This window comes from Pteronotus mesoamericanus, unplaced genomic scaffold (assembly GCF_021234165.1).
Source record: "Pteronotus mesoamericanus isolate MK-2021 breed Mesoamerican mustached bat unplaced genomic scaffold, CSHL_Meso_final contig_74, whole genome shotgun sequence".
Lineage (NCBI taxonomy): Eukaryota > Metazoa > Chordata > Mammalia > Chiroptera > Mormoopidae > Pteronotus > Pteronotus mesoamericanus.
Window position 1 is genome coordinate 22,180,060 of NW_026555247.1, and position 11,360 is coordinate 22,191,419.

Genomic DNA, 11,360 nt, shown 5'->3' on the forward strand with positions numbered 1-11,360 from the left:
AAGCACCACTGCTCTTGCAATAGCCTTGTTCAGCTGGTAGGTGGGAACCAATGGCATGGAGCTGTTCTCTTTCTCTTTGCCCCTGAAACCACCCAATGTTATTTGTTGTACATAACTACATACATGCAAAGCTGACTGGCCAAAGAGAAAAGTGATCTAGGAAAAAGTACTGAATTGATTATTAGGGAAACAAATAATTTCAAAGTATGGTAAATTTTAATTTTCAGAGATTGTATCAAGAATCGTATTTATGTTTTAAAAAGTATATGCTACTAGCAGCAGTTATAATATTATATAACTCTATTATGGTAATAATGGTCAATCTGCCTTTTAATTGTCTCCTATTAAACTGTAAATAATGACCTGTCCTCATGAAAATAGAATAAAATAAGCCTTTGAAAATAAACAGAAAGGAAGATAGTCTGATTGAGGGATTCAAATGAGAGGTAGCAAGCTGCTGACTTTGCACCTAATTCTGTACTCTTAATGGCACATTCTCAGAGATCAGATCTTTTCAAAACTTTTTAAATTACGGAAAAAATAGTTAGATGCCAGCTGAAGATAATTCAGAGTCCCATGCCAATTTTGACATAGGTCTTGTACCCAGTTTCCAAATACTTGTGTGGGAGAGTTAATCTTTTCCAGAGAATATCATCATTAAGTCTCCAGAAAGGAATAACCTGCAGAAATACAGCCCACAGTTTTCAATGAAAGGATTCAGACTGATAAGAAGATGGGCATCTTACTATTAGATCCACCGTCAGATAGGCATTAATTTTTTTTGGAGACAAATTATTTAACTTCGCCTTGTTGGTTTTCTCCGCTATAAAATGGAAAAATAATGTTTGTGCCTTTTGCAGGAATTCTAAAGTGTCAAATGTACATTTGTAATAGCATAAATAATTGGAAAACATTTCAATATTTAACAGTGCAGAGTTTGCATTATTATGTCCTATATATTATCATAATCCACTAGCCATTGTGGACCTGGTTGATTTTGAAATATACTTTTTTTTTAAGTTTCTATTTTCAAAATTGGCTTACAGCTTGGATATATTTGAGTAAAGCAGCTCTTCCTTATGTCCCCAATCATATGGCTCTTGAGCATATAAGGAAGAGTGTAAAAGGAAAGGGTGGGGAAACATAACATTAAAGATTTCTTGTTATGGCTTGAGATTTCTTGGCTTGAAGTATTCTATAAAAAGAAAAAAAAAAGAAAGAAAGAGGAAAGACCAGAGTCTCTTCCTTTGTCTATTAAGATATTTTCTATGGCCAAATTTACCCTTTTCTTTTTCTTTTTTCTTTTTTCCTTTCATTAACTGTCACTAAAAAAATAGATTAACTTTTAATAATGACTCCTGAGCTCAAATTGAGTATAAATGCACAATTTAAAGCAAGTATCTGCCTTTAAAGAGAAAGGACACTGCCCACACCACCCGCCCAAAAGCTCTCTTTTATTGATTGCCTTGTTTCAGATTCTGCTTTTCATTTATGTCACCTGTCAATGTATATGGGCTCACAGAAATGATCATTCAGGGAACATGCCCCGTTTGGATGTCAGTAGCTCAAGGAAGCAAACCAAGTAGCATTTGGTTTCTTAGATAACGGTGCCATCTTCCTGGCACTGATGAAGACAATGAAATATTCATGAGTTTCTTAAAGGCCTTGGAAAGAATGTGTGCTGGAATGGAACATTAATGAGCCAATCTTTTCTGGTTTCATGCCAGGCAGGAGCTGGCTGTTAAATAATTAAGGTGTGACAACCCAGAGTTTACACAGGAGGAGGTGGAGAGAAGCAGTCCTTCGGCACTGGAAATGTTGCCCGGCCATATTAACATAAAGACCAATCTGGTCCACGTTCTCTTTCATTCCTTGGAGTTTTCTCTTTTAAAGCCTCATGACACCCAATGCATTGCATTGTTTTGATAAAAGGCTGCTGAAAGAACATAGAACTACTTCAAACATGTTTGGAAGTCATTCGGTTAGCCATTACTGAGTGTGAACAGCACTGTGTTAGGCATTAGGGAGAAGAAAGAACTATTGTATCTCAAGATTTCTGCCTTCTAGTATCCCCCAGATGAAGTGGAAACCTATTGAAACAATTACTCTGTAATCAATTGTTAAATTGTGTAGAGATTTAAATGCTTAAGGGAGAGATACACTGAGCGCTGTTGAGAAATGAAGTTTTTCAGGGATGATGGGGGACTTACCTTGGACCTTGGAGAAAGTATTAGACTAGCAAAAAAAGAGGAGAAAGAAAGGGTTCATCTTAAGAGAAATAGAAAACGAACAACAATATAGAGCAAGGAATGCACAAAACATAAAAGAGTGCAAGTAGTCTGTGATGCCAGATCCTGAATAAATATATAGAAAATAACATTCCTATTTTCACACAAAACTATAAATAAAACAGCCTATGTCCTAAAGGAAGCATTGAGTTATTTGGGTGAAGTGTTGACTTTCCACAGTGTTCCAACTCTGAAAGGTAAGGTGGCTTCTTCGCAGGAGAGCCTGACTCAACATCTCCCCAAGGAGACAGATTGAACTCTGTGAAGTTTTTATGTGTGTGGATCTTTCATATCAGGTCATGAAAGCAGACATTTTCACAGCTTTACATTAAATATGCAAACTCTCATGGTTCTTTCATAAGGGAAAATGTTCATGCTGCTTCCCTTGGTCACCCACACAATTGTCCTTAGAGTTTTCAGTTGTGGATTTCTCTGGAAGGCTGGCCTCCATAGATATTTAATGGCTATGTTTACATGTTTATATTTTTGCTTTTACTTAAATAACTAAGCATCCACTCTGCACCGGTTTTAAAAACCCATTTCTGTCTCCCTCTCTTTGGCTTACAATCTAGATTAGAGAAATGCATACATAAAAATGTTTATAAAAAGTCATCCATAATTTTACCAGTCTAAGAAATTATAGCTAATATTTTGGTGAATTTTCATTTAGCTGTTTTACCCTCTATAGCATGCATAGATTATTTATTTATTGAAAAAAATTAATTTTCCCATATAGTTGGTATTCTAATATTTCCCCTTTGTATTATGTTAAAAAATGTTTCTTATATCATTTTCAAAATATACTTCATCTCCACATAACATACTGTAATTTATTGAAATAGTCCTTATTCTTAAATATGTAAATGTTTACAATATTTCATTATTGCAGTTAATACTTTGATAGACATCACCAAACATCAATCCATAATTCAGTGCTTATTTTATCAGGGTGTATTGCCATATGTGAACTGTCTGGATCAAAACGTATCAACATTTTTGGTGCTTTGGGCACATACTGCTGAATATTCTCCTAAAAATACCAATCTGTCATCTGTTCAATATATGAGAAGGCCCATATATTTCATAACATGTTTCTTGTCCATTGGATATTATCTTTTAAATAAATCTTTGCCAATTTGATAGGTAAAAATAAAGGTGACCATTTTTTCTTTTATTTAATGGATATTTTTGTGGGTATTTGTGTTTTTGTATGCATTTGTGTGTAACTGAGTGGTTTCATCACGATCTTTCCCCACTTTTCTGTTTCTGCAAGTATGTTGTGGTAACTATTAACAACAATTACTGTTTTTAAAATTTCCATAAAACTTCTAATACTGATAAATTTGGTCTAGAGATTAATTAAGAATTATAGTTGAGACTTGTTTATGGTAAGAGCATAATTCATTCCCCATGGGTATAATTTCACTTTGTTTTTAAAATCACTTTTCCCTCTTTCCTTGCATTTCTCCATGAAATAAAGTCTACTTTTTTTGCTAACCTATCAGTATAAAAATCTACTTTTCATCGTTTTTCTATATCATTCGTAAATATTTTTTAAAAAATATGCCTTTCCTTAAGCAAGAGAAACAAGGGCTCTAACCTCACCATTACTTGCACATTTTAAAAAATAACACCTAATTTGTAGAGCTGGCAAGACAGAATTTTATTCTAGAATGGACTGAATCATTCATTATAATGTGGCAAAGAAAAATAATAGTGTTTTCATGTTAAAAGAATATATATCAAGACTCATATATTAGATCCCTAATGGACCCAGCCTAACTGCATGGTTGTTATCTAGATATCTCATTATAAGAAGGTTATCAGTTGTCAGTGAAATAATGCTGAGGCCTTAGAGAACAAGACTATTTGGCATACAACTCCAAATACATTTCTTCTGTCTTTGGGTAACAAAAATCAACCTTGGATTTAGCCAGTGTGGAGGGAGTAGCACTTTGAGAGGTATGGTTTGAAAGATCCCAATTTCTCGCTCCTTCAAAATGTCCATTGTCACCCTGGCTGGTGTGGCTTAGTAGACTGAGCATGGCCTGTGAACCAAAGGGTCACTGGTTTGATTCCCAGTGAGGGCACATGCCTGGGTTATGGGCCAGGTTCCCAGGTAGGGGCACACGACAGTCAACCACACTGATGTTTCTCTCCTTCTCTTTCTCCTTCCCTTCCCCTCTGTCTAGAAATAAAATAAATAAAATCTTACAAAAAACACATACACAATGTCCATTGTCATTGGGAATGTCAGAGAAAATACACAGATGGAAATGTTACCATATTCATGGAGAGAAACAGGAACACATGAAAAAAACATGTGCCCTCACTATTACCAGAGCAGCTCCAGAGGAGAACTTGCCTTAAGATGGATCTATCACAGACTTCACTACAGGAAGAATATATTAGTGATAGTTATTTTGCTCATGGGTTACTCATAACTCTCTCTGTTAGAATATTCTTTTTCAATTACAGTTGACATTCAGTATTATTTGTAAGCCAGTTTTCTCAATAAGGCACATCCAAGGGCAGACTTTTGTGGACTCCTTCTAATGAGGTGCCTGTGTCTAATGTGAGGCAGTAGGAAGGGCTGGTCTTGCAGTTGTATTTAGTGGGTCCTCATCTTTGTCAGTAAGCACATAGTTCTTGTGTCATTGTAGGTTTAAACTCGGGCTGCTCTTAACCATGAAATTGCTTTTCTCCATCTTCTTGCCCTTACTCCAAGCTTTACCTGCTCTCTCTTTACTCTTGGCTTTTACCCAAATCCTTGTTCCTGTACTCAGGATTGGCCCTTGCTTGACTTATACTTGTCTACCCTAAAGTTGTTCAATTTAGTCAACTTGATTAGTCCTCTCTTTCCTATTCACAAACTAGAAACCTGTCTGCTCACCCCCAACATCATATCTATTAACCAGACCTCTCAGTTTACCTTCATGATATCTCTGGAACCTGAATATTTCACAGTACCTCCACTGTTATTGCACATGTCTAAGCCACTGCCATTGCCTCCCTGGTTTGTTTAAAATATTCTTTGAAACAGTCACACTGGTTCCACCCTTGCGCCATATGACATTCTGTAAGATCCTTACCTTCCTGACCTCATTTTCTATTAACTTCCATCATTTCTATTTCAGTCACAGCAAACTTGTGACTGAAATAGAATTCTTGATCTCTTTTCAGGATTCCTCAAACTTGCAAACACAATTCTTATATTAAGATCTTTGCTTTTGCTCTTTCCTCTGCCTAGAAGGTTTTTCCCTAGAAAACCTAATGACCATTTTTAAAAAATATTCTTTAGATATATTATCAAGGATTCTTCCTCTGATGTTTATACATGAAACAATACCCTATCTATCTCTATGACCCTTCTCTGATCTACCTTTTATCATAATATTTCTCATCTTCAAACAGGGAAAGTATTTATTGTTTGTATCTTCTAGAATGGAATCCCAATGATGACAAAGATGCTTACTTTCTTTAAAAAATTGTGTTGCTTAATTTCCCAGTGCTTAAAACAGTGTCTGGCACAGGATTGCCCTGTAATAAAAAAATAGTGAATGAAAGAAGATATTAATTAATTCTACCTCTGTCTTATGTCATTGAAAGTAATACCTCTAGGTCACACAAGTAATTAAATATTAAAAGGAAATTTCAATCTTACTATCAGCCTAATTGTCCAGGAAGGAAAAAATATATATATATATACAAGACAATTGCTATGTACAACTGGGCTATGGGCAGATGCCCAATTTTAAGAGGAGTATTTCTGGGTTGATATATTCATTTACTCATATCTCATGTTCTCCTACTCCTTGAGGCAACTTAGAAAGATAAGGGAATAAAGTTAGTAGTAAAGGAAATGAACAAATGGAAACCAAGATCAGGAAGGTACTAAATGAGTAGCTATGACTGAAGGCAGAGGTTGCACATCAAGCTTTGATTGTCGCAGTTTGAGTAAAGAGGGAATACAGATCAGCTCCAGCTTCACAATGACCATAATACAAGCAAGCTGATGCAAGAAGTGGGTCTTCTGGCATCTTTTCATGTGTCTGTGCGTTGTCTGCATGTCTTCTTTGGAGAAATATCTATTCAGGTCCTTTGCCCATTTTTTAAATTGGATTCTTTGTTTTTGTGGTGTTGTGTGAGTTCTCTATAAATTTTAGAAATTAACCTCTTATAGATGTATCATTAGCAAATATGTTCCCTCATTCACTGGGCTGTCTTCTCATTTTGTTCACGGTTTCCTTTGCTGTGCAAAACTTTTTAGTTTACTGCAAATTAAAACCACAATGAGATCACCTCATGTCAAAATGGCTATTATCAATAAATCAACAAACAAGTGTTGGTGAGGATGTGGAGAAAAGGGAATTTTTGTGCATTATTTGTGGGAATGAAGACTGGTGCAGCCACCATGGAAAATAGTATGGAGTTTCCTCAAAAAATTAATAATGGAACTTCCTTATGGTCCAGTGAGTCCATTTCTGGGAATATATCCTAAGAAACCCAAAACACTAATTTGAAAAAATATATATGCTCTTATGTTCATAGCAGTGTTATTTACAATAGGCAAGATTAGGAAGCAGCCTAAGTGCCCATTAGTAGATGAGTGGATAAAAATACCATTATACACAATGGAATGCAAGTTGGCTATAAAAAAGAAGGAAATCTTGCCTTTTGCAACAGACCTGAATGGATAGACCTGAAGAGTATTATACTAAAGGAAATAAGCCAGTAAGAGAAAGACAAATACCATACGATTTCACTGATATGTGGAATCCAATGAACAAAATAAACTAACACAAAGCAGAAACAGACTCACAGATAGAGAACAGATTGACAGCTGTCAGAAGGGAGGGGGCTGTGTGAAAAAGGGGAAGAGATTAAACAAAAAACACTACATACAACAGTATGGTAATTGCCTAAGGGAGCGGTGGGGGTGGAATAGGGCAAAGGAGGAATAAATGGTGGCAGAAAGAGACCTGACTTTGTATGGTGAGCTCATGATGCAGAATGCAGATGATGAGTTATGGACTTGTACACTTGAAACCTGTCTGGTTTTATCAACCAAGGTCACCCCCAATAAATTCAATAAAAAGGATATTTCTTCAATTCCACTGAAGCCATACACATTTTCTTTTTTATCACTTAGCATTTTCTTTCTCTCCTCTCTCCCTCAGAGAACTACATTCTATCTATTCTCTCTTAGCCAAGAAGGAGCTCAGCCTTCCACAATATATATTCAAATAAAACCATCAGGAAGAATTGGAGAACAAATAAAAAGGAGTAGGAATATTCTTGCTGCTGGGATGTGAATGACACATCCAGTGTTGGTCAGGTTTCCTGAAAATGTCCCTTTGCCGTATCTACTAACGGGCAAACTTGAAAAAATGGAGGAGATGCCAGTAGGATGCGCTGACCTCAGGCAGAAAACTGGGAATACCAAGCCTGTGGTTTGAGGGCATTCCATACATTTCCTTATCAAAGCCTTTTACACTGTAAGTTTGTGCTTAGTGTGCTCTTTTCCCTGCCAGCTGGTATGTTCCATGGTGGTTATTCAGCTATTTTATCCCCATTACCTGGTACAGTATGGTGTTAATAAATGTTTGAGAACAAAGGAATAAATGAATGAATAAAGGAAGATTAAAATGAGAAGAAGACATTTTAGGGCTGTGCTGAAATAGGGTACTTATTGGAGTTGGACTGAGTGACCCAAGCCAGGTCAGCTCCAGGCTTGGGTGAATTGTGCGTATATCTGTAAGTTGCAAAGACTGTAGGAATATACTATGTAAACCTGAAACAATCAAATGGCTTTCTGCTCTGCAATGCAAGTCTGGCCAGCTTGAGAAACTCTGGTTGTGAAAGTCAGTATACTGATGTGGTAGATTGTAATGGAGTTAAAGTTACTAAACATTGTTCTTAAATTATGGAATTCTTGGGTGTGCTAATATGTTCCAGTTGCTGGGTACCACATACACCTAGAAATAATGCCTTTGGGTTTAGGATAGGTATCTGAACACTAATCCTGGTTTTTGCCCTCTTCCTAACTTGATTCTGATCACCTTTATTTTTCATGTGTTGAGGACCTTACTTTTTAGCAACATTTCTGGATATTTGTGATAAAATGAAGAATAAGTCCATATACCCTGATCTCACATAGCTCAAGTTCATGGAGTTGTGGGCAAATAAAGTTCAAAATTTTAAATTTTCCTGTAGTTTATGGTGTAATTTCTTGGAAATCCCAGTAGCCTTCTAGCCAGTCGCCAGTCTACAAGACTGACTACTTAGTTTTTACTTCAAGCCACCCACTCAAAACCACAGCTTTATGTGCCTCAGGGCCATCCTTTCACGTCAGGCTCCCCAGTACTTACCCCGAGGACCAGCCCTCTCGTCAAGTGTATCACCAGTCTGAGGATCCCTTCAGGCATTCCTTTCCCCATCCTCCTTTCCCATCCTCCTGGTCTGCACTCTTTTATTGCTGCACTAGGTAGGGTAGTTTACAGCACTTGAAAGACAGGATGAATGCAGCACAACTCAGCTCTAAAATTCATCAGGAATATGACCTTGCAAAATAATTTAACCTCGCTGATCCACAGTCTGGAAATAGAAATAATATGCCTTCCTCTAAATGTTTCTATGAAGGTCAAAGAAGATGAGATATTATTTTATCACAATGCCTGGCATAGCAGCTCCTGTTTTGTTTTGTTTTGTTTTTCTTTGTTCGTGTGAACATGCATATGGCTGGTGAACTATGCTTGAAGAAAGGAAGTAGAAACCTAGGAAAAGTAAAGAATTCATTGAATTTATAAATTGGGGTGGTTTTGCTGAAGAGTATCCTTCAGGAAATTATTGAAAGCTTTGAGTTATCAGTAATATTTGGGACAGAGTGACCTATATATTTTGGGAAATGTAGACAATGATGTTGTTTTCATAAAGTTTTTTGCCTATTATCTTGTATTCATTTTACACTACAAAATACAGTGAACAAAATTATATGTAGGAATAAATTTACAATAACTAATAACCGCCATGACCATTAATTGTTTTGAATTCAAATCTTTCAAGATGCTTTATTAACCTACCTCTATGTGGCACCCAGGTGAAAGGTTTGGCAATTAAATATAAAATTACATGAAGAAAAGCTTTTCTAGAGAGAGGAAAAAGACAATTTCTCTCATCTTTCTTTGAATAATGCTAGTTTCTGTGCATGTATTTTTGAATAGCACTGAAGTTTGGGGTGCCATTGTACTCTTTAACTGTTGATTTGCAATTGAAATCCTTTGAGTATTCGAGTATTCCTAGTGTAGTCGAAGTGACAATTTAGTTACATTTTTATTCAGTCACTCCCCCACCCTTGCTCACACTTGCTGTTCCTGAGGCTATGCGAGTCTTTATTAAGGTTATAAAATGCTTCGACCTTCATAAAAGGCACAGTGACTTCCCTTGAGGTCCAAAGCATTAATGATGAAGTGAAATGCAAAATCATTATCTGAGAACAGCATCTCTCGTACCACAGAAGCCATTCAAATCATCCAGTTGAAAGGCAAACTTATCCAAAAGCTAATAAAGAATTCTCTCTGGCAGTTGAAATATTGGGCAAATTGCTTTTCAACCTATGATAGGATGTTAACTGTGTGACAGCTAAATGATGCTGGTGGTTCACTATATTCCACCCCTGCTCGCTGGGTAATTGATGGTCTTTGGGTTCAAAGGTCACAAGTTGTTGGTGAGTTTGCAATGAGAAACTTCACTGTGGAAAAGCACCAGCATTAAGGGTTTAATTCTTGCCACTGTTTCAGTACCAAAGGCTCTAAGAGGAGAGTCATGCTTCATTCAGGGTTAGCATCACAGTTGCGTGAAAAGTTGTAAGTGCATCGGTGGAAAATTAAATGCTGACAACATGAGAAAATGTCACTTCTATGAAAACCAGCTTATAAACAGAAGGGCTTACCTTTCCCCTTCTAAGAGAAGGCAGTATGCACTAACATATGCAATGCCCATAGGGGATGGTGGTGACAGATAGGTGTCTCCAGCAAAACCAATCTGTTCATTTTGTCTCAGATTTGAGGACTGTGTTAAAAAGCAGCTCAAGTGTTTGAGAGCTGGTTACCCTACCAACTAGCCCTTACCCTACCTTCAAAACATTTTTGTGCATGACAAGAGTTCTTTGTGAAAACATCAGAAACCAAATTCCTTATTGTCAATGAGCACATTTGTTATGAGGTAGGTGTCCTTGGGCTTCTATTAAATAACATTGATGATTTGATATATACTATCAGAAAAACAAAGAGTACCCAAGTTAAAAAGGATCTAAAAAATAGGCTTCATGGGTTTTCATCTAGTTCATGAATTCATGGAGAACAACTAGTCCAAAAGGTGGAAATGTAGTTTGATAACCATTTTCAATATTATGTAAAACTTGCTGGAAATCATACATTTACTAGATGGTATGAGGATCAGTTTTATTTGTTTTTGACCAGTTTGTTACCAACTCAGGGTGTCAGTAATGTTATTATCTATGTTCTCAGTGCTATTTATAAGTTCTTTTTGGTATAAAAGTAACATAGGAAGTACATAGAATCAGTTTTCTGTTTAGGCTCAAGTACTGTGTGGTGCTAGTACTATATAGTACTGGTAATTATGTAGTTCTTGATTCTGTTGAAGCATTTTCTCATACAAACTAGGTATTAGAGCATAAGAACCAGCATCGTTGCTCATTTCAGCTGCATATGTATGTATTAAAGTTGGAATGTACAGAGAAGATTAGCATGGTCCCCTGAGCAAGGATGACAAGCAAATTCATGAAGTGTTCCATATTTTTAAAAGGAAAGGTTATTTCAACACATGGACTATTTTTGTACTAGAATTTGCTTTCTTGCAATATAGAATATTTTGTACATCTTATAAGTTACTTGAGCATTGGTCACTTGCAAGAGATTTAAACTTCAATAATTCTGAGAGCTACATTGAGAAATAATTGTCTAAAATAACTTATCTATTTTTATTTGGTTTTAATATTTCAACATTTGTAAAAAGAGACTGTTTTAGGGGAGGGTGTAGCAGAGAGATGGG

The 11,360-nt window shown here is 36.3% G+C and overlaps 1 non-coding gene across 1 annotated transcript; it reads left to right on the forward strand.

The window, feature by feature from the left end:
• Positions 1-11,002: 11,002 nt before the first annotated feature.
• On the forward strand, positions 11,003-11,109 carry LOC129078947 (U6 spliceosomal RNA). Its single transcript, XR_008530018.1, has one exon. It is a non-coding gene; the product is annotated as a U6 spliceosomal RNA (small nuclear RNA).
• Positions 11,110-11,360: the final 251 nt, after the last annotated feature.